We start from the raw sequence: 25,491 nt of genomic DNA, 5'->3' as shown, positions 1-25,491 counted from the left end.
GAGATGGGAGAAGGGAGAGGAATGGACAGATAAAAATAGGGTGCGGAATATTGTGCGTTCTTTCGTTCAGAAAGAAGGCAAAATGTGTAGAAAAGAATTTCGCCCCACTTCTTTCAATTTATTAGAAAAAGGAGTTACATTTTTTCGTTGATTTCCCTCTTTCGAGCGCATAGTTTAATTGGTCTATTGACGCGTAATAATTTTGTGTGCATTTTCGCATACCACAATTAATTTGAAATGGAGTAAAAACTGCAAAGAACTTTTGGATAAAGCTTGCTGGACTGCAAAACCTTCTGCCTATCAGCATTCGGGAATTTTAAGGAAATAAATAAATTGGCTAATAAATAATTGGCCAACTCTCAATTCCATCTTGTAACCGTCAGTGAGCACAGAAGTACCAGCTTCGATACAAATTTTCCCATCAGTTGATTCCTGACTTCTTGGAAAGATTGCACTGGCAGTTCGCGGATAGAGAGATCTGTTCGAAGTTCAGAGAAATGCAGTGTTAACTGCTCAAAACTGCCTTCAGAGACCAAGTAAGTGAGAAGTAAGTGCAAAACGACATTAAAGGTAACACCGGTCCTTTTCACCCTCCCCAGTTTATTGGTATTATAGCTCTTTTGAAGACCTTCCCACAAAAGCAGTCATCTATACAATAAAATTGGCAAAATCACTACGTTGAACATCCAGTGCACGAACTGTGGCTTGAGTCCCCATTTTTAGCAGAACATATGTAGTTTTGCAGGAGGAGAAGGCCTTCTTCTGACCTTCTTCACCCGGTTTTCAAGTTGTAGCTTCCAATGTAATTCGGAGTTAAGTATCACTCCAAAATACTTAAATTTCGATGAAATCGGAAGAACGTGGCTGTTTTTAATTTGGCAAGTCTAAAGTGTGGAGGCTTATATTTTCTACAATAAAAATATCTCCTGTTCCGTTTAGTCAGAATTGACTCAGAGACCGCAACTGGCAGCCCAGCGACTGACCTTTCCAAAATCTTCGCCATGACAGAGGGAAACGAGCCCGATACTATCAAACATAAGAGATTATATTAGAGATTTTGAAAATTGAAAGCACTCAGATTCATTTCAAAATATAGTTTTAGATGACATTTTTAAGAGGAGCTAAAAAACTATTATAAAAAATACCTCCCTATGCACATATTATCGCCCCTAGTCGGAGCACAGGGAAAATAATGAAAATATTTAATTATTTACATTAAATTTTCATGATTATTTCAGTTTAATGCTTTTTAGTCTCATATACATATCTACATATTTTTGGTTAAATTTGTTGTGCGGTAAAATAAACAAATGAAGTAACTATACTTTTTTCCTGCCCTATGCTCGTGTAGGCAAGCGCCTATTTATCTTTTTCTTCCAATTCAAGCTCTTGTGCACAAACCAATTTGTCTAATTATTAAATTATTTACGAGCCCTAAATCAACTCAGTTTATGTTTTGTAAATAACTTCAAGTGCATTAGCATGGAGGGACACAAACATATATTTATATTTAGTGTACAGTTGCGGTGCAAATAGTGGCAGCTAAGGTGAATTGTTCTCTGTATAAATGAGTAATAAATGTCATACATTTTTCATAAAGGCTAGAACATTTTTTTGTTTGGATAACAGCTCTAAATAATTTTGGTCTAATTGGGGTAATAAGTAAAGGAAAATATTCATTGTACCTATGCTAATATCAACTTTGTGTTATAATATTTTGGCATAGCTTAGCGCAAAGTACTGCAGAATAGCAATGAAATAGTGCACAAAGAAAGAATGAATAAAGAACTTTTGAATGCCCATTTATTTGACCAAGCTTAGTAGTCCGTTTATAATAACAAATAGAATAGAAGAGTAGTATGTTTTTGGCTATCAAATCATTCGAGTCACATATAGTATAAAAGGCGTATCTTTTAGCTGCATCATATCGATATCGATAACTATGGCTTAACAGCTGAGAATGACAAAATTTTTAGAAGTCAGTAAGGTTTGACAAGTCATAAGGAAACGTGTAGAACCAGAACAACTCTCAAAATTGTGCAAATTTGCGCTTGAAGAAACTTAGAGTATTTATGATGAGACTCTAACTAATGAAAGACTGTGTAATGAACGGCATGAATGCTTGAAGACTTCTGGAAAACCCGAATAAGAAATGTATAGGTAGAATCATTGGGCGTAAACAATAACTTCTGGAATATATCGAAGCCAAAATGATACAGAAGCAAGAATAATGGTACCGAGTGATAAGCGCCTCAAGAGGGGTGATTTTGTTGTTGAAGTTATCATACGAGTATATAAAACTAGTGCGTTTGAGTCGGGAACTGAACAGAAAAAACAGTATCAAGAGAAGTACTACAAAGTTATTCTCCAGGATGATAAAGTTTTGCTTTAAATTGGAAAAAAGCCTTCAAACATACTTAGAAACACTGAGTTAGGAGGTTTTACCTCACTCGTCATACTCCTCAGACACTGCTTATTCGTAATACCATTTCTTTCGATTGATGGCACATGCCCTGGCTGGCCAGTATTTTCAGTCTTCTTGCCGACATTGGAAGTAGACTCATCTTATTGAGTAATTCGCGCAAGTTCACATTTAAAGGTATATTTTATTGCTCAAAAAGTAGATGATTTTTTCTGCGATTTTATTCATTTGTATGCAATATGTGCAACCTTCGTAGCTGTTCGGCGTCGTTGCGGAAAACTCAAACGGTTTTTCTTAAGTATGCTCTGCGGTCCTTACGATTTGCGGAACCTCTATGTTGACTGACTAAAGTATTTAGTATCTCATTTCTTATATCTCATATCTTATATCTTATATCTTATATCTCATATCTTATATCTTATATCTTATATCTTACATCTCATATCTTATATCTTATATCTTATATCTTATATCTTATCTATACTAATATTATAAAGAGGAAAACTTTGTTTGTTTGTTTGTTTGTTTGTTTGTAACGAATAGGCTCAAAAACTACTGGACCGATTTTAAAAATTCTTTCACCATTCGAAAACTACATTATCCAGGAGTAACATGGATTCCATTTTATTTTGGAAAAAAATAGGGTTCCGTAAGATATTTGGATTTTTCGGACACAAACTGAAAAAAATCTTATATATAAAATAAAGTCAACTTTTTGTGTGTGTTCGCTAACCGGCCGTGTCCGCACCGAATTAAACCAAACTTACACACAATGTTAAGAAGGTATTGAAGATGGTTTCCGTATAGTTTGGATACCTATTGTATGTGTATGTACAATATGGGTATCAAATGGAAGCTGTTGGTGAATGCTTTAGTTCAGAGTATTTTTTATGCCGCTCCGTGACTAGGGTCTCGAGATAGAGACCAAAACGTGGAGCCTAGAATGTGTTTGTACAATATGGATATCAAATTGAAGCTGTTGGTGAATGCCTTAGTACAGAGTATTTTTCATGCCGCTACGTGACTGGGGTCTCGAGATATAGGTCAAAACGTGGACCCGGGTAACCTTTGGTTGTGTATGTACAATATCGGTATCAAATGAAAGCTGTTGATAAGTGCTTTAATACGGGGTAATTTTCATACCTATTGATGACTAGGGTCTGGAAATATATGCCAAAACGTGGACCCGCCGTGTCTTTGAACCGAATTAAACCAAACTTACACTCATTGTTAAGGAGGTATTGAAGATGATTTCCGTATAGTTTGAATACCTATTGGTAGATAGGGTCTCGAGATATAGGTCAAAACGTGGACCCGGGTAACCTTCGGACGTGTATGTACAATATGGGTATCAAATGGAAGCTGTTGGTAAATGCTTTAGTTCAGAGTATTTTTCATGCCGCTCCGTGACTGGGGTCTCGAGATAGAGACCAAAACGTGGAGCCTAGAATGTGTTTGTACAATATGGGTATCAAATTGAAGCTGTTGGTGAATGCCTTAGTACAGAGTATTTTTCATGCCGCTCCGTGACTGGGGTCTCGAGATATAGGCCAAAACGTGGACCCGGGTAACCTTTGGTTGTGTATGTACAATATGGGTATCAAATGAAAGCTGTTGATAAGTGCTTTAATACGGGGTAATTTTCATACCTATTGATGACTGTGGTCTCGAAATATATGCCAAAACGTGGACCCGCCGTGTCTTTGCACCGAATTAAACCAAACTTACTCACATTGTTAAGTAAGTATTGAAAATGGGTTTCGTAAAGTTTGGTTGTAATTCGGAGCAGTGGCAACGGGTACAGCGTTCTTTTGAACCAGCCATAATGTCGCTTACTTTTTTAACGCTTGGGGCGGAACTGAACTGTCAAATTGACAGTGTGAGTTACAATGTGTCAATATTTCTTTCTGATTTGGATGCCATAAGGAAAAAACGTAAGTGCAGCATGTAAAAATTGTTTGTGAATTTTTTTGGAGTGGATTTTGGAACAGTGAATAATTTCTTACGAAATTTGAGAATTTAATGTGAAATTCGAATGTTCAAATGAAATTATGTGTTCGTGGAAAAAACAATTTTTTTCGTATTTTTTTTTTGAAAAATATAAATGGATAATGGTTAAAAAAGCTCCAATGCTTAATAAAACATATAAATTGAAACGAAAAATTCATGGATGATCAGGAAAAAAGACGATTGTTTATTCATATGCGTTGATTTGAAATTTAAAAACAATCTTCTTTTTTCCTGATTTTCAATTTATATTTTATATTTACTCAAAACCAAATAGAAAAACAAAAAATATTGTTTATGCCAAAGCGCTTGAATAAAGAATAAAGAAATAAATAATATGAAAACCATATATTTTCTGTTCTAAACCATATCTATTCTATTTTAGTGTGCCCAGCGAAGGGGGCCGGGTTTGCTAGTATCTTATATCTTATATCTTATATCTTATATCTTATATCTTATATCTTATATCTTATATCTTATATCTTATATCTTATATCTTATATCTTATATCTTATATCTTATATCTTATATCTTATATCTTATATCTTATATCTTATATCTTATATCTTATATCTTATATCTTATATCTTATATCTTATATCTTATATCTTATATCTTATATCTTATATCTTATATCTTATATCTTATATCTTATATCTTATATCTTATATCTTATATCTTATATCTTATATCTTATATCTTATATCTTATATCTTATATCTTATATCTTATAACTATTTTTTCAAACTTTTCTTTTATTTCGAAGATTGAACATTGTCATTTATGAATAAAAAATATTATCGTTGAAGTGACTGCCACAGCTGGCTTTACAGTAAGCACATTTTCGATTGTTTGGGCTCCAATTTCATGAATGGCAACTTCGATTTCGTGTTTTAAAATATCAATCGTCTCTGGATGGTTCGCATAGCATTTGTCCTTAACGGCTCTCCATAAAAAATAGTCGAAAGGGCTTAAATCACAGCTCCGAGGCGGCCAATTGATATCGGAATTTCGGCTGATTATTCATTTTTCAAAAACGGTAGCCAAAAGTTCGGGTGTAACTTTATCAGTGTAACAAGTTGCACCGTCCTGTTGAAACCAAATGTCGTCCATGTCATCCTCTTCAATTTTTGGCTTGCCATTTACTGTAACTCGCTCATTTTCGAAAAAAAATGGCCCGAAGATGCCGCCGGACCAAAAACCGCACCAAACAGTGACTCGTTGTGGATGCTTTTGCTTCTCTACAGTGACGTGTGGGCTTTCTGAGCCCCAAATCCGACAATTTTGCTTATTGACGTAGCCACCGATGTGAAAACCAGAAAAGAAGAAGAAGACTTACCACTTTGGAAATAGGTTTTCAATATTTTCCAATTTGTTCAAGCGTATAGCGTCCCATTTCGTAAATGTCAAACCTTTAAGTAAATTATGAACACATTTGATATGTCATTTGTGTTACCATTCTCAAAGAAACAGGTAGTTCAAAAAGCAAACGCTATATGGCCCACCCTTTATCTTATTACTATTATTATATTTTTTTTTAATTCGAAGTTTTCTGCCACCTCAGCTTAGATTAGCCTTTTTTTTTAATTTCACACTCTCTTCCCAACTTGCCAAGGCACAAAGTTTTTTCGAATGAAACGGAAATTGGGACAATTCGATTTTAAAAACTATATACAACTACACAGAAATATATTCAGATACTGTCTATTGGTACATACATATACATATACACATAGGTGTATACGTGAGTCCTGATAACTTCCACGGCTTTTTCGCACCAAGCAAATCACAGCAATTCAACAACGAACAACAACACCAACGAACCCAGATGTAATAAAGAGAAGCTACTTAACTTTTGAGGGAAGCCAGACAATATTCCAGCATCTTGCTTTGAAATCAAGAGAAGAAAAATGTAGCACATAAAAGCCAAATCCACACACATACTACTAAAAAAATTACGTTCAAAAAATACACATCCATATGCACACTCTAACAACAGCAGTATAACCAACTGTCGTTGGCTTTTTAATGTTTGTTGGGGTGCAGCGATTGCAAGTGAACACAAAAATAATCAAATAAAAACGTAAATGTGTCGTCAAATTGCGCAAAAATTAGATTTCGTGTGCTGCTGCTGGAAAAATGAACATAAAACCACACACACACTCACGCGAAGGTATACATTTAGAGCGGCGAAGGTGTACAGAGTGAGAAAAATAACAGAGATAAGAATTTATGTTATCCTCGCCCACTACTATGCGGCAGGTAAATGCAATCAACATGAAAATACGCCAGCAACTGCAATGAACCTGAACATATTGAACCCTCTTACAGCTTGACAACCCCCAGCACCTGCTCTCCATGCTACCGCACAAATCTTATGCGCTACTCTGCTGATATGTAACTTTTCGTCCACCTGTTACTCATGACATCGCTTTTGGTTGGCGGTTGGTTCAGTGAAAAATTCACTCAGAAAAAATAAAGGAAATCATAAAAAAATCAGTGAACATATTGAAAGTGCTCTTAACCATCACCAACACATGCACGCACGTGCCTTTTAGTACTCCATCCACCACACATATGTTTGTATGTATGCAAATACGTGCGCATTTGCCATTATATTCCCGTTGCGCTAAAAGCCAACTATGGTGATATGCCACCTTTAATTGGATTTCATATTGTTTCATGGCTTTATAGTTTCTAATGCAATCTCCTGTCCGCATTCCCCAACCCATGTTGCTCGCTGCCCAACAGTTTTAGTTACTCGAGAGCAGCTAGTGCGACATTGTCGCGAAAACTTTCCACCTTACACACAAACATACACCAACCAGACGTCAATTTCTGCCACAGTTCAGATGTAAATGTATTTGCCTCCATTTGCTATCTACGCTTGAGGGCTGCTCATGCGATTGGCAGTGCGACCATTTGACCCTCTTAAATGGGTTGAGACCAAACTTGTCAAACGTAACAGTTAATTTTTGGAGGAGTCTGGGGGCGAGTGACCTCCTCCCTAGCTTTCGGAAATGCTTGGATACATTAGCAAACTTATACGTATTTAAATATTTATAAACCAGCAAATGACAGGAAAATACCAGGTGAAGGGCGCAAAGGAAAAACATTACATTTGAATGAATTATCCTAGGCAAATGTTTTTAAACCACTGAAGGATACAACTTATTTTTGGCTTATAATCTTATTATATAAACATCAAATGTATTGAAAGAGCCTTTTGACTAGTTACTTCGAGGCTGTGTGGCAATGGAACTCATAAAGTAGCTGGCAGTAGACGTGGCTACTTAACCTGACAAAATACAAAATATTAGAACTTTAGTGGGATATTTGTTAATGGCCTTACAAGTTTGTGTATTTGCCCAACGCTCGCTGAGTTGGCGCAAAGTCCATCTTTCCAGAAGCGGACCACAAGTGATCAAGGGGATCCTAATCGTCTCCACACATGCCCCTTGTCTGGTTCGCTCATCTGTCTCACAGTTTCCCGCAATGTCGCTGTGACTAAAAACCCTAATATCAAATAATTCGGACGCAATTGAAAATGAAGCCAGGCATTCCTTAACCCAGTACGAATCGTTCAGCCGAGGGCTCTACTTGCCGGTTGGTTATCTGGCAGGTGAATAGCCAATTAGTTGCTTTTTTGATTGCGGCTACCTCTGCTTGGAACACACTGCGGTAGTTCGGTGACCTGAATTTGAAACTGATGGGGAGCTCCTCGCAGAATACTCGTCCGCCAGTCCTTCTTTCCAACTTCGAGCCATCCGTGAACAGGTTCACCAGGCCAAGTGTAGTGTCTTATTGCGATCTTGGCCTAACTTTCACTCATGTTTGTGGTACTCGTCGTAATGTTGCACCACATAAGAGAGATGCGTAGACTTTTTTCGATGGTTACAAATTGCCAGCAAAGAGGCAACCACTACAAAAAAATATTTTCTATATAAGAGCAATTCCATGTCAAGTAATCTAAGTGATTGGGACATTGTCGTAAATTTTCTAAAAATATTGGCTTATTTGTTGGATGGAGTATAATAAGAAATACATAAACTGAAACAAATTTTGCAATTTTCCGATTTATGCAAAGTTAAAAATTTCAGTAGAGAGTTTTTAGGGTGAAACATCTTCGCTTCTTGTTACCAGAAGAGGAAATAATAAAGGGTTTTCCAATAACAAGTGTTATGAATGAATGGATTGCGCTATCGAGCTGATTAACGATTTTTATGGCCGGAATCGGATGGTATTGATTAAGGACAACGTTTATTTTCAGCAAGACAGCGCTACGTGCCAAACAAGCAACGAAACCATTGATATTTTACGGGAAAAGTTTCCGGACTGTCTATCGAGGTCATAGGGCAGCCACTTTGCAATTCGGTTATGGAAAATTTCAAGAAAAGGATATTGTCTTTTAAGCGTGGTCGTGGTGGTTTTGCCTGATGTAATTTGTCTCTATTAACGGCATACCTTCCTCTTTGTAATGAAATAAACATCCGATCTTTATGTTAAAAAATAGCCTTTTTTTTAATATCAAAATAACACCTCTTGGAGAACCCTTTACTTAGTAAAGTGGAACCCTTTACTTTGTAAAGTGGAGCAAATACTAAAATTTATGGAGGAAGTTGGGCTCGGAGAAATACTCTGAATCGATGAAGGGGGCACAATAGATTTTTCCGATCGGTTCGTTGAAGTAGTGATTTCCAAAAAGTGATGATTCCCAAGCTTCCGCACCATTTTGTTGCCATATCCTTACTACTATATCCAGTCTATGCGATTAAGAAACCTTATAAGGTTGTTTATGTCTCTGCCAGCCAGGTCTTCAGGATTTTCAAAAATCGGTTTTTCAAGGGTTAAAATATTTTCCTTCAATAGAATAGGGTAGGACATTCACACGGAGGAAGTGGAAGATAGTTTCCTTTTTCTCCGGTTGCTTACAGCTATGGCATTATATATTGTAAGGGATGCCCATTTTGGCTGCCTGAAGCCAGTTATAACGGCTGTGAGTCTACAGGCATCCCTTTGTTTCATATTTGTCAATGTTGACGTTTACTTGTAGCTGTAGTTGGGCCATAACGTTCTGCTAATTTTGCATGTCGTCTGGTTTCTCCATCAACAATCCGCGATTCGGAGGTATTTTGAGGAAACTTTATTTTTGATTGCACCCAGTGGCGTGAATACCGTTTCTATGTATGTACAAAATCGTTTTTCATGGCAGCTCCCTCTTTTGCCAGTTCGCCCGCTTTTTCGTTGCCTTCAATTTTCCGATGTCCCAGATTAATGCAACTTTATGGTTTACGTTCAAGGTGATAAGGGTATTTCTGCTTTGGTCCAACTGTTTTGAGGTTCCTGTAGCTGAATCCAGTGCTTGAATTTCAGCATGGCTATCCGAAAGGAATGTACTTTTCATAGATTGTATATAAAATGTTAAAAGGTCGATATTATTTAATGCCCTTTTTTAATTATTTATATGGCAATAAAGAGATTTATATTTTTTTATTTTTGAAATGTTTTGGGAGGTTAAATTTTTATTTATTTTAGTAAGGCAAAGGGTATGGTTTTTAAAACACATTTATGTTTTATTTTTTATTTTTTGTATCAAATCATACATAGACGTAAATTCACCACCCCCTCCTCCCCAAAAAGTAAAAAGAAATGCGTTTTCTCTCTGCTTTCGGGAATTAATAAAGTTTTCCAGGTATGCTGAATTTACCAGCATTAACCGCTACATCTGCCGTTTGGCGCATTTGGTGGCAAGGATAGCCAACGCTCGCTGCACGCACACAACTAAGCGTGCATGTATTTGCAAAGACAGTAGCACATACATTTGTAATTGTAGGGATAGCAGTGGAATTGTTGCTCGTCTAACGAAATCACGTTTGAATTCATTTTGGACCTAATGACCCACGCCATGTGTTTATTAAATGGTTCCACCAATCCAGGTTTGTGGGGGTGGAGGCTGTACATTTACATGTATGCCGGTGTGCTGTCTTACAAACATACGTACTTATATATTAATATTTATGCACAACTTGTGTATACATTCACATAAACCGTTATACAGTCATGGTCATCAGTGGTCGCTATGTGATGTGTCGTGTCGTTTGTTGGCACTTAAATCGCCAGCCGTTACTGCCTGCCTCTGACTGTCGCATCTGCTCAACCTCTGCATACTATATTACCGAAAACTTTTCTCTGGTTAACTTTATTAACGTTAAATGCTTTTAGCCTTAATTTTGGCTTACCCTCGATCCATTTCAGTCACGCCATGCATTGCGCACCATGCCCATTTAACCACTGATAAGCAAAAGTCCTTGTATGTGAAGAGTTGCTGTTGGTTGCGCAACTGAATTCCATCGAATTACTTGGTCAAATTGGCGCAGCAGCTAAAATTTTCATTTGAATTTATTTACGCGCTTACAAAGTGCGCATATACTTACTACATATTATATATGTGTGCATGTGTGTATGTGTGTATGCATATTTTATAATATTACTCATTCCACTCAGTGCGCCTTCTTGCGCTCGACTGCTTCATGCTCACTTTCATTTGAGTCCATTAACAACACTTAATGGCCGTGTTAATAATTTCCAATATGTTTCACTGGCTACCCAGCTTTTTGGGATATTTTTTCGGTCACTTTCCTCTGTCCAAATTTTGTTTTTCCTCTTTACGTTTGTGTATGTGTGTGGCTGTGTTATCAACATTCATTGGTTGGAGTTGCGCTTGTATTCACTTTTAGTTTAATTAAAGGTTTATTGGTATAAATGTGACATGTTCGAATAATTGGTGGTGCATATTTTTTCATGCTCCCGCTTTGGGAACATATTACATATATATATATTTTTTGGCTTGCTGATTTCTACTTTTGCAGTTCGTTAAATACTCCGACAAATGGCTGCAATTACAGTTTTCAGACAGCGGCACACGTGTAGCTTAAAAGCATTACGTTGCTTTTGGTAATACGATTTTTAACTCTTACGCTTAAAAACCATTTTGGTAATATTTAATTGAAATTTATATGACATTCTAATAAAAGCTGAGAAAACTATTTAATAATAATGAGGATGATTCGAAAGAGCAATAAAACAGCGAGTGTAACTAGAAATGATAAATTTTTATTGCAGCATAAACCATAATTACATCAGGTTAGAAACAAGCGAGATTGAATGCTACTTTTAGTTTAGGTAACTGATCAGAACAATGGAGACATAATTTTTTCATATCCTACACTCAACAAAATCATACAGGAACTAACTTATTTAATTAATGAGGAGGACAATAAGGACGAAGGTGATTTATGAGTATTCTGTAAGCTTAAAAATATTTCGAATGAAGCTGACGAAGACCAGTCATATGAATTCTAAAAAAGGCTGAAAAAAATACTATTTTAGGATTTGACAAAAACAAAAAAAAAGCAATATATTCCTTTCCGGTCGCATGTTTACTCTCCGCCACCACAGATAAAAATCATACTAATTTTATACTGTATTTATTTATTTATAGGATTAACAAATTTATATAATAAATTGTTTATCCTTCATAGTCTTATATGTCATGTAACACTTCTACAGAAATAATTCCAGTAGGGAGAGTCTTTCAAATGTGACGCCAAGATGTCAGTAATGAATAATCCCTAGATGGTAACAATTTTTATGCCAGCTTTGATTTTTATCAAGTCGACAGATGTACAATTTTACGCAATAGAACAAGGCGTTAAAATTATTGAAACTTGTTATGAAAAATGATCGATCTTTAAGAACAAGATATCACAAAATTCCGGACTTTTCTTGGTGGAAATAATCATCTGTAGCAGTTGAGAGTTCAAAGATTTTGGAAAAAAATCAAGAAACTTCTGTTGAGAATATTACTATATGTACATATATATGGGCGCGTATACTCTTTTTGGGTGCTTAGCCGAGCTTCTCCTCCAATTTAATTCAAGCTGACTCCGAACGGCAGATATTTTTTTATGAGAAGCCTTTTCATAGCTGAAATACACCCGGAGGTTTGCTATTGCCTGCCGAGGGGCGACCGCTACTAGAAAAAACTTTTTCTTCATTTTTGGTCTTTCACGGTCACACACCAACCCATTCGGCTATGGCAGAGAGAATATTACTGCTGTAGCGCAAAATTGTTGCTGAACAACCTTCCACATCGATATCCCGATATTCATATTAATTCATGAATCGACTGTTTGACGGATTTTACCTGTAGACGTTTAGTGCTCTGGTGGATATTTAAATTATGTAATTTTTCACATACACTTTTTAGGAGCCGTATTTTGAAATCTGAAACAATTTAAATTTCTAAATAATTCATTTTGAAACAACATCTAAGCGCGTCTTTTTTGAAAAAAAAAAAAAAATATATATATTAAGTAGTTATAAAAACCTAAAAGCATTACATTTAATTTTTTCCTTCCAAGTGAAGACCAGCTCAGGTTCAATTCACATATTTTTTGGAACCTATTCCGAATGGAATATTACTTCTGAATTTAAGAAATAATTACTTGTATCCAGGGTTATCGAGAAAGTCGTTTTACGTACCTTTTGGATAGCCAAACAGGCATAATATGTAGTTTTTATTTTTTTATGCATTTATTTATTAGAAATATAATTGTGAATAATTGCATTACATTACGAAAAGCAATAACAGATTTTTTACTTAATTATAAAAAAAAATTAGAATTCAATTAATTTGTGTAGGAAATCAATAAGCAAAATTATGCTAGATAAACTTGTAATTTGATATACTTATAAAATCATAAATTTCTGACATATTATCTAGAGAAATCTCTTTTGATAAATCCTTAAAGATGTTGTTGTTGTTTCTGTCGTTGTTGTACCTGGTCGAGTTACATAAAAGAAATAATGGACAGTTACTCGCTGATCGAATTGCGGCAGACATTCCTTTTAGAAGAAGTACTAGTTTTTATTTATTTAATTATTTAAATTTGTGGAATAGATCTCGCAAAAAAAAAAATTATGGATGTAAATTAGACAACACTTAATAAAAATCGTAAATTCATAACTTTATCAAACAGCTATTTTCAATTGTAAGAGCCTAATTATAATTTTATTTTGCTAATTTTTAACACATTGAAATACTCAAAGCGAAAAGCAGAAGAGAAATCGAGCCTTTGCACTACCTTTAAGAAAAAGTGGACGTAAAGCAAAAACAAAAACAAAAAAAATTCATACATAACCTTCAAAATTGAATATTTCCAAAATTATTCTGTTTTGGTAAGATATTATATAACTAATAATGAAAAAAATTGCCCAAATGATAATATGCTTGAGTATTTAGCAACAGCTTGTTCCGGTAATCCTGGATAGCAAACCTTAAAACATGAACATTTTCAAATTAAATATCCTCTTTTGAATAAATATTCTCTCTTAATATAATTTTTGCTACTATACAAATAGCATAGAAATTAATTTTGCGCATGGTCTTTATTTGTGCATATATTTTTTAATACTGTCTTACTGTTAAATAGCCCTAGGCAAGCTGTCACATGAATAACTCACAAGGCCAAATCCACAAACGCTTAAAATTATTTACATATAAATACCTTTAAATATGTGTGCGTGTGTGTGCATGTATGTATGTTCTCAAATAATGCTTTCAATGTATGCAGATTTGTTTGCTGATCTGGTTGCTATGCTCATACAGTGTGCCATATAACACTTTGTATAGAAATATGAATTTAAGGGAAAGTGGCAGAAAATTTATTAACAGAAAACCAAGATTTCGTTAATATTTGGTCTCTAACTTAAAGCCAATAGATTTAAATAAATTAGAAAATAACTTGCAATCATATCACATAATTGTACAAAATAATTACACAAAAAACGGCAAAGCTTTTTGAGAAGCGGAGAAACTTTTCATGAGAGAAATACCCTCCCTCGGAGGTGTGCGATTGTCTAACAAGAAGCGACCACAATTAGAAAAACTTTTTTTTATCAATTGGTGTTTCGTGCCCTAAGTTTCGAACACTTTCGAATAGTAGCCACGTACCAATCTATTCGGCTTTGGCGTTCGATGAACTACAAGTCAACTAAGTGTTAAAATCCTGGTATAAATCAGAGCTCCAAATATCTGGTTACCGCGCAATGTGCACTCAACTCGTTCATTGCTCAACTGCTAAGCTGTTTGTTCGAAATTTTCGAGCTTTTGAACAATTTAAGCAGTTATATAAAATTTTTTTGTATTTCTGTAGTTTTCCAACGCCATTAACATTCTGCATAATTTATTTGGAGAGCTCAAAAAAAATGCTGAGAAAAAGGTCAAAATATTCAAAAGTACTGCTCGATTATTCGAAAAATCTTTATGTAGTCAAGCTTAGGATCGAAAATTTTCAATTAATGAACATCAAGCAGGTGTGCAGGAACTCGTTGCTCATTTACCTTTAGCTGTTCAAAAATGTACGAATATAATTGAGAGCTCCAGTATAAAGCTCGAACTGTTTCACAAAATTCGCAACTTTATTTTACATGCTTAAGAAAGATGTCCCCGACTTGATACTCGAGCGGGCACTTTAATATTAACTTTCGTCAGAAGAGATTCCAAAACTGGACTTTGTGTCTTGTGACTTGTTTAATCAGAAATATTATTCCAAACTTTTTTTCTATGGAAAACTGAAATTTGAAAAAGGTGGGCCAAAAAGCACCGTGAGCATGGTAACTCCTAAAGCCCTCACGCTAAAAAGCGGTTTTTTCTGTGAGGAGCCAGAGTGGGTAGATTGGTGAGCTTAAGGCGAATATTGTTAGGGAAAGGATTATACAGAAAGCTCCGCCACACATTTTTAAGGCAAAAAAAAAAGAATAAATTCTTTTGACATACTTTCTATAAATGTATCACATAAGGCAGAAGGGGTTCGAAATTTAATAATTTGTGGCATTCAAAAAAAAAATAAAAAAAATAAAAAAATTATTGTAAATATATTCATTATTTCATTTAATTACACTGCCCTGCATCGGTTTTGCGAATAAGATGGGACATAGTGATCCCGAAGGGAATTTTCGCCCTAAGTACGAATCCGAGTTCAAAAATGTTCCATCACGCCAGGTTTTCGAGAAAAAGAGGGTTGAAGCCCCTAAAAATAGCGTATTTGGCTATTTTTCAAAAATTGTGGAGCAGAACCCTAACGTGCTACGATCTTCGTTATTGTCAGTAATTGAAGGTTGAACTTTGCTCTTTGAAATAAGCCCAAACCCAAATTGTTCGTATGCACCTTCAGAGTAGGGGGTGTACTTATGTCTACGGGGGTAGAGAAAAAAATGAACATAGGAACTTATCTACACCCAAGATAAGATATAATGAAAAGTGCAGTGTTCCTAAGGTATTTAGTGTCGCTGATTACAAATCTGAAGTCAAACATTCCATTTAAAAAGAAATAAAAAAATCAAATTCAAATTTTCAAATCTAATACATCGTCTGACAGCCCCGTAGACATAAGTACACCCCCTACTCTAAGGGTGCATACGAACAATTTGGGTTTGGGCTTATTTCAAAGAGCAAAGTTGAACCTTCAATTACTGACAGTAACGAAGATCGTAGCACGTTAGGGTTCTGCTCCAAAATTTTTGAAAAATGGCCAAATACGCTATTTTTAGGGGTTTCAACCCCCTTTTTTGAAAACCTGACTTGATGGAAAATTTTTGACTCGGATTCGTGCTCAGCGCGAAAATTCCCTTCGGGAACACTAGGTCACATCTTATTCGCATCAGAAAAATTGAAATTTGCAGGGCAGTGTTATTTACTAATTGAAACATTCTCCAAACAAAAAAGTTAAAAATAAAATAAATTCATGGTTCCACATTTTTGTGTAACACTGTATATGTGTGCTATTCGCTTTGCCGTTTGACAAAGATAGCTTGCATTATCTAATAAATACATGTGTAAATACATTTCATTAAGTTTCGCCTGAAGGTATAATTTAATTTAATTTCGTAGCATTTTACTATCAAAATTAATTATACTCAGGCGCGCTCTGTGAATTTTATAAACACAAATGCGTACATAAATACTTTGAAATGCAGGGATACATAAAGTACTTATGTATATAAAGATATAAATATATTTATATGTATATTCTGCTGACCAATTGAATGATAGCATCGCTTATTAGCTGTACGGAATCAGAAATAAATTCACTTCAAAATGCTCAATGCCATTATTAATTGCATTTGAGAGATGCATTTCTGTATGGAAAGAATACAAATGAAAGTTGCATTTTGATGGCATTTAGTGAATTCAAATTTCTCTCAAAGCAGCCAGGTGCAACGGCTAATAACTTGGGTGTAGGTGTAATATATTGCTTACCAAAGCAAAGGCAAGCGAGTAATTATGACAAACTATAGATATTCATATGTGTGGGTAACTAAGGAAACCATACTTATAGGTATAAGTACATATATATGTATGCTTGTAGTGGTAACTACTAATAATGAAGTATAAGTGCTTCCTTACACGGCTTATGGAGCCTAAAAGCATTTAAGTGCAGCATTAACCGGCATAGAGGAAGCCGCCGTTATGAAATACCACTCGGGTCTGCTCGTATACCATAAAAATGCAAGTTAGTTAGTTAGAGTTCTCGGGAGTATTATGCGCACTTGCTGGGAATAATAAGGTAAGGAAGGGAATATAAACGCATACATAGTAGATATATGCATGTATTGGATGCATGTGCACAAAATTTTGTTTTCGTTTTGATGCTACCCTAAATTTTTTCTATAGCGATGAAAATGAGTCCCCATATTCTTAACAATTTTTTTTCTTTTATTTAATATTAACCCGTGCCGCCATGGCTTTAAAAATTACCATTGATTGGGCGAGAAAAGCCTTTTCCATAACTTTGGTATAAAATGTTTACCGATCGGTATTATTTAATCTTCCCTCTTGAAATTTTAATCAATTTTTAAAATAAAAAAAATATATATATTAAAGCCAAGGATTTGGAGCGGTATTTATGAAAGAAAAAAAGCTGTGGTGATAATTTTACAAATTTTTTCTGATAGAAGTTTGATACCCCACACACTTCCTGGCCTACCGGTTCGTTCTTCAATTGCGCTCTCGTCTTGACTTTATCGACAAAAAACGTATACTGTTCATTGATAATTCGATCGATAATTGATAACTTGTCATTTTTTATTTTTTTTTTATTAAATTTAATTTTTTTTTTTTTTAGAAAAATATATTTTACTCTGCATATAACAAAAACCAAATAAATCCAAGTGTCAAATTTTGTGCAAAATTTGTTTCCAGTTTGCATTAAACTCTCACACTTGTTACTGAGAATTTTCAGAAAATGTTTACGTATGTAATTTTAAAATCCATTTAATTTAAGTAGCAGGTGGCGCAAAATCAATTATCAACTTAAGTTCCAGACTTACACTCTTTGTTACAATATAAGCTAAACTTGTTAAAGGTAGCACAAAATTAATCATACAACTTTGTTTTTGAATGGCTTTTTTATTAAATAAGAAAAATGATTTTGAGTGATGCAAATCTTTATTTCAACCTTTACGCGTTTCACTGCCTGTGTGTTTGTATACAGCGGCTGTCTAGTTGACAAGTGTCAAATATGATTGACTTACGGCACCATTCCGAAAAAAAAATAGGATTATTAATTTGGTTAATTAGTAATAATTCGTTAATATTTTTTTCCTGCACGAAGTTGGGCTTTTTTTCATATAATGAGTTCACAAAATTTTTTCAAATAGAGAAAATGCGAAACATCGTCAATGAAAAAAATGTAAAAAAATCAACAAACTTTTGATCCATTTCCCATTATATTATCCCAATCCCAGGAGACTCCATGTATCCAGAGGACTCACATAATTAAGCCCAGCTCTATCCTGAGCTTAATAAGAGAACTGTGTTTGGATGAAGTACTGTGATGAGTATATATTTAAGATAAGGTGCTTCTCCAATTGTAGCTTGTTGAGATTTTCCGTCAGATTTACAAAAACAAGTTCGTGACCCGATGTGATAATTGATAAAATGAATACCTTTCTAAGCTTCCACTGCTGCCTGACGCCAATCCCCAAATCGGAGTATTTGCTGGTATTCCCTTTGTGGGCTTTATTAATATTTTTACTTTTATTATTATTATTATTATGAGGAGTCCAACTACCACAACAAATTTTAATATTTTTGCTACTTTTTATTAAGTGTTTTATATTAATAACTAGCAAACCCCGCCCGCTTCGCTGGGCACACTAAAATAGAATAGATATGGTTTAGAATAGAAAAGATATGGTTTTCATATTATTTATTTCTTTATTCTTTATTCAAGCCCTTTGGCATAAACAATATTTTTTGTTTTTCTATTTGTTTTTGAGTAAATATATAATGTTGTTGGCTTCCCAACACGTGAACAGCCAACGTATAGTTGACCATGGGTGAATACTGGTTCTTCTAAATTCATCCCGCATATTTCTAAAGTTTGCCCTTGTGATTTATTGATAATTATTGCAAATGCTTAACGAATGTGCAGTTGCAAACGCTTGAATTCAAATGGCAATTCAGGTGGAATCATTGGAATTCTCGGTATTAGAACGTCTTCATTCTTGAATTTGCCAATTAAAGCTGTTATCGACAGCTTTCATTTGATGTCCACATTGTACATACACAACCAAAGGTTACCCGGGTCCACGTTTTGACCTATATTTCGAGACCCCAGTCACGGAGCGGCATGAAAAATACTCTGTACTAAAGCATTCACCAACAGCTTCAATTTGATATCCATATTGTACAAACACATTCTAGGCTCCACGTTTTGGTCTCTATCTCGAGACCCTAGTCACGGAGCGGATGGAAATACTCTGAACTAAAGCATTCACCAACAGCTTCCATTTGATACCCATATTATACATACACATCCGAAGGTTACCCGGGTCCACGTTTTGACCTATATCTCGAGCCCTATCCACCAATAGACATCCAAACTATACGTAAACCATCTTCAATACCTACTTAACAATGTGTGTAAGTTTGGTTTAATTCGGTGCAAAGACACGGCCGGTTAGCGAACATACACAAAAAGTTGACTTTATTTTATATATAAGATTAATTAATTTAATTAGTAATTTTTTATAAATCTTGTTCAAACTTTGTACCTTGAACTAAGTTGATCGTTGCTCGAGAATGAAATATGTATATTTTTACAATAAAATAATTGAAATAAAAAAATTAGTAATTTAGTCGCCAAAACTACCAAATATTTGGTGTTTATATAATATAATTTTGCAAGGACTACGCTTTTCAATATGTTACCAAGTGCTTTACTCTCTTGATTCCTGGAGTTTAGCTTTTGATTTTGCTAATAAAAGATGATATTCTGAACCGTCGTTCTATTTATTTACTCAAATACTAAAAGCCCCTGTCATGGCTGCAACTATGCCAATTCCATTTTGAGTGCATTACAACTACCTTCCAAAATAAGCCGATAAATGAGAGATAGCTCACAAATGCAAACTTACCCACACACACACACACACACACACATACACACTCAAATAAATAACACTCGTACGTAAGAGCAAATTAAATTGTTCACTTTCCACTGTGACTTACGGAAACCATTGCCATAACTAAGTCTTAGACCGCAAAGGAACTTCCTGTCACACCTACAAATGTACTTAAATTTAGAAGCAAATAGACTTAGAGAAATACAAATATATACACGTGTACTTAGAGAATAGTTTGTGCTTGAAGTGCTGACACATTTGTGAAAGCTGATTTCACACACACACACACACGCGCATATACTTCAATATATATATCCTTCACCACCTCTGACCACCATGGCATATACAAACATACATTGTATATATGTAAGTGTTCGTACATGACCACGCTTCGTGTTGCCAATAGAGCGATAACTGATGCAACAGTGCGTCGTTCCGCTGCTGAGCCGCCATCGCACTTCTGGCACTCAGCCGTTTCCAAGTAGATTTATGAATTTATGCAGTGTTTTCTGTAGGTGCCAACAACAACGCTATCACCAGCATCCTCAACGCTGTTGGGAGGTACCGTTATTGTTATGTTTCCGGCATTGTACTCAGGCGTGTGGGCCAACATAGTCTCACTTATGTTTACTAATCACTACCTGAAAGCAGTTTTGTCGGTTAGAAGAGCCGAACTTGCCACAAACATAAGATGGGGAATGCCCTGAATGGCGGATAGTAGGAAAGTAACGCTAATGTATATGTACGTATGTGTGTATTCAAGGTGTGGCATTGTTGCAATCTCAGCTTTTGTGGTTCATATTATTTCGTATTTCTACTTTAACGATGCCACACGTTGCCTGGTTGCAGCGGTAACAAAGAAAATATGCATGTGCTTGTAAATGTGTACGGCTAGGTGTACTAAGTGCACTTGTATGTATGGGAGTATGTTGTAGTAACTGTAGTAAAATGTCGCATAAATGACTACACGAATTTGTTACAAGCTGTGTTGCAGTTTGCAGGTTGCATGCATTTGTTATCGCAAACCTCGATTGCACATGTTGCGAACACAGGATGTGTTGTAGTTGCCATACTATTTTAACTTTGCTTGTTATTATTATTTGCACTTCTATTTTCATTGCTACTGATTGCCTCTGAGCATTCTTTCTTGTGGTCGGTATTGTTATGGCTGTTGCATGCACTGCTTGGTGGCGCTGCTGGTTATGTTGACATGAGTGCTCTTGCCAGTTGTACAGCCTTGAAGTCCCATTTGCCAAAATGTAGGTACGCTCTGAGTTGGAACGTACCTGAAAGGTAAGTAAAAATGTCCCGAAATAGAGTGAGACCATATTTGGAAAACCACATCTTAGAGCACAAAGAGAGTCAGTTAAAAGTAAAATTTTCATATTTAGTTCAGATTACGCCCGGTAGGCTACCTTTCAACCGTTCAGTGGCCCTCGCATTCACAAAGTAAGATTTGCCAGTCCAATCTTTTACAAGTTCTCACATTATCTTGATTCATTGACGAATCCAAATAGACTTCGAGACTTTGTTTAGACAGTCGAGCTCAGAGCCTTTGAGCTTCTTCTTCTTAATGATTGCCTCATTAACCGATTACGCGATTTTGACCGAGTTTAACAATAGCGCGCCAGCCGTTTCTTTCTCGTGCTAATCAGCACCAGTTGGAAACGCCAAGTGAAGCCAAGTTCTTCTCCACCTGATCTTTCCAACGTAGAGAAGGCCTTCCTCTTCCTCTTCTATCATCAGCTGGTACCGCATCGAATACTTGCAGTATCGGAGCGATTGTATACATTCTGATGACATAATCCAGCCAACGTAGCCGCTAGATCATTATTCGCTGCACTGTGTATATGTCGTCGTAAAGCTCATATAGCTCATCTTTACATCGTCTGCGAGACTTGCCATCACCAACGAGCAAATTTCCAAAAAACTTCGCAGAATTTGTCTCTCAAACACTCCAAGAGACGTCTCATCGGATGTTGTCATCGTCCAATCTTGTCCGCCATGCAATAGGACGAGAATGATGAGAGCCTTATAAAGTAAGAGTTCTATTCGTCGCAAGAAGACGTTTCTACTTAAATGCTGACTTAGTCCAAAGTAGCACTTGTTGGCAAGAGCATTTCAGCTAAGAACGTCAGTTATGGCTCTTTAGACTAACTCGGAATACGTTCAACAATGCAGATTCGGAAGGAATAGAAGAAAACGAGAGAATCGATGAGCTCGTTAATATGGCTCGTATGACTAATAGAGAAGGTAGATCAGTTACCACATTGGTTGTGGGAAATAAAGCATAGCTGTAAGTATCAAGGAATCATATATATAGTTTTTGTTTCAATACTCAGAAGCGTAGCGAAAGTTGAAGTTCTTACAACACCAAATGATCACTTAGAGTCTAATGAGTGCCTGCAGTACAATTTGCTAAAACTCCCGATCCATAAAAATGAATTATGACGCTACGTTGCATGACCGGTCAAATGCGAGTGAGAAGAATTTCTTCTAATATATTTTATTCAGAGTTTCACAGAACTTGAGTACTTATTAACAGTATTAGCGCATACTTCACAATATACATCCTTTTTGGATGTTTTGCCGATAACCTCCTCCTATTTGTGACATGCGTCCTGATGTTGTTCCACAAATGGAGAGACCTACAGTTTTAAGCCCATTTCGAACGGCAGATAGTTTTTATAAAGAACTGTTTCACGGCAAAAATACACTCGGAGGTTTGCCATAGCCTGCCGAGAGGCGATCGCGAAAAACTTTTCATATAAATTTGGTGTTTTATTCACGGATACTCGAACCTAGTTTATGGCCTGAACATTCTACGATATTGTTTGTGGGCATTTATCTATTATTTGGTTATTAATATTGAAGAGTCGTTTTCGTATGACTGATCAAAAAGTATGCTTATTGAGTCTTCAATAGCTCTGTTGCTCTTACTCAGAAGGTGAAAGAATGTATGGAATAATCTACTCTACTGGTGAATTCCCATACAGATTTTTGCTTCCAGTTTCATTCTTCACACAGCCTCCATCCAATATGTCTATAAGATTTTCTGCTGGGTTGCTCCTAAAAGCATGCAATCCTGCCATATAGATGTTTTTAAGAAATTTTTATAGAAACTCATTTTACCAAATATTCGGTTGTTGCTCTATTCGCTCATTTGGTTGCCATGATTTTGATTGTGGTTGCATTGGTGTCTGTTTGTTAGTGCCTTTTATTAAATATTTGAAGTTATATGCATATAAATATCTATTCACGTATAAACCTGCAGTTTTGCAACTGTTTGGGTGAATGCATGCATTTTTGCATAGCTTAAACCGTAGTGGCAACGTGCGTTTTATAACAAATCATTTATGTGGTTACTGCTGTCAAAGTTGTAGGTAAGGATAAGTTGCCAGATTGTGTAAAATAATTGAATGTATAATTTGATAAGCAATTTGCATCAATATAAATTACGTAACAAGAAACCCCAAAATGTGCTAAAATTTTTAAAAAGCCTTAAATAGAGGGTATCTAAGCAGGCTTTGCACAATAAATCTCTTTTGGACGCAATGCGCAGTAGACTAATAATAATAATAATGATATACAATTGAAAATATATATGGTGTTCCAACACTAGGACCTGTATATCCTATAAGAAAACAAATCTCACACAACATCTGAATCATCATCCCACTAACATTTGATGCATCTTTCCATATATATTTTTTCGTATTTCATAAGAGATAGAATAGAACAGGAATAGATACAAATATTGCTAGTCCTGTGAGAATTTTCTATATTCTTTGGCAAAGCTGAGTATGAGATAACGAATTTTACTAATTCTCATGACATCAGAACCCAAAATTCGTAGCCTCGCTCAAGCAAATGCAAGACATTCGCGAAAAAATGCTCAGTGATATCCCCCTCTATAAGCAAGACAATCAAATCGTATACTAATGATTGCAATGGTGATCATATGCCGACTCCATGTGTTGTGTCCTGTAATAATACCGACCATCAACTGTACGCTTTTCTACCAAGTTTTAGAAGAAAGTTCGACAATTTTCTGTTTGGGGTTGTCACAAAAAACTTTGCTGTTCTGCAGCGTTTTAGACTTGTCCATTGTTCTTTATGTAAATTGCATAGCTAAACGCTGATCCAATTCATGATTCCTGTAGAACTGACTCCGATTATTGATTTTGATCCCTGTGGGGTGACCGCTGATCCGCAGTTGGCCTACTTATGGGCAATTTCATTTCCTTGAACCCCGCGGTGTTGGAACCCGTATAAGTAAAAGCTTATTCCGCCTTGCAACAGAATTAAGCTTCTTATTACTTCGTTGAACTCTGTTTTGGTTGCCATGGTAAATAGCTACTAAGGGAGAGTGGGAGAATTGAGAAAAGATTTATGTAAGCGCGTTTATGGCTGAATTTATTTTGGCTTCATAGGTCAAAAGATTTGTGTCTAATCATTTTTCTGATAGGCTATTGAGCTTTATAGCTAGTGAGGGTCTTGAAAATAGTCGCTCTTTTAGGGAGAGTTGGTTGATGCGAGGTATGACTATAGCACGCGCATAGTGTACACTTTCAATTTACCATTTCATAAGCTCTTTGTAAGGTGCAGCCTTTATACGGAAAATAAAAATGATAAGAAAAAAGTGAACGGAGGAAGGATATTTAGCGCAACTTGCTTAAAAACAGTGTAGCTCTTAAACATAATGTATGCTCTGTCCAATTGAATTACGTGCTGAAATCATTTACGATATATACCTTCGCCAGACCTGGTCAATTGAAAAGGATTTGGGCTTTCAAATATTTCTATATAAGTTGGTTTTTATATGAGTGTATGGAAGTTTAACACAAGTGAAGAATAGTGCATTCGAGATATTTCGAAAGCATTATTAGTAATACTTTGAACTAAGCCTTTCAAGCAGCAACATCGCCAAAGCAATTTGGCAACATCGCACATAGTTTGTGGCATTTTATCTTTGCAAATATTCATTAGTAATGTTTTAATATAAATAAATCATACAAAGCTTATTCCATTATGCATCTACAAAACTCACGCTGACACACACACACACATAAGCTTATATATATATTACATTAATATGAGTATTAAATATATATATTATATTATATATTATGTATTTGTATGTATTTTGTGAGAATTCATGTCGATATGATTTTGCGGTTTTCTTTGTCATTTATATTTCAAAGCAGCGATGAATTACACATTACATTAGCAGCATAATAAATTAATTTCACAAACAACTGAAGCTACTCATAAATACCTGTATCTGTGTGGATATATCTATTCCATGTACAAGCTGCATCTGCTCTTTTCTGTCTCCTTAGCATTCTTGACATGTCAGCGGTCAACGCTGCTGAACTGTAAGTTATAAGTACTACATATAAACGCATACACTTGGTAATTAAGCGGTTTCGTTGAGCTGCAAGAAGGACACTGTACTTACGGACTTATCTAAGGCAAATGTCACATGCAGGCGCATACGAATTACTGGCATGTTTTGGTGAATATATGAAAAACCACAAATTTACTGGAACTGCCGCATTAAGTGTATAATCACATATACATACATACTA

The sequence above is a fragment of the Anastrepha obliqua genome, chromosome 3 (genome assembly GCF_027943255.1).
Source record: "Anastrepha obliqua isolate idAnaObli1 chromosome 3, idAnaObli1_1.0, whole genome shotgun sequence".
NCBI classification, from domain to species: domain Eukaryota; kingdom Metazoa; phylum Arthropoda; class Insecta; order Diptera; family Tephritidae; genus Anastrepha; species Anastrepha obliqua.
Note: the sequence above shows the minus strand (reverse complement) of the source record.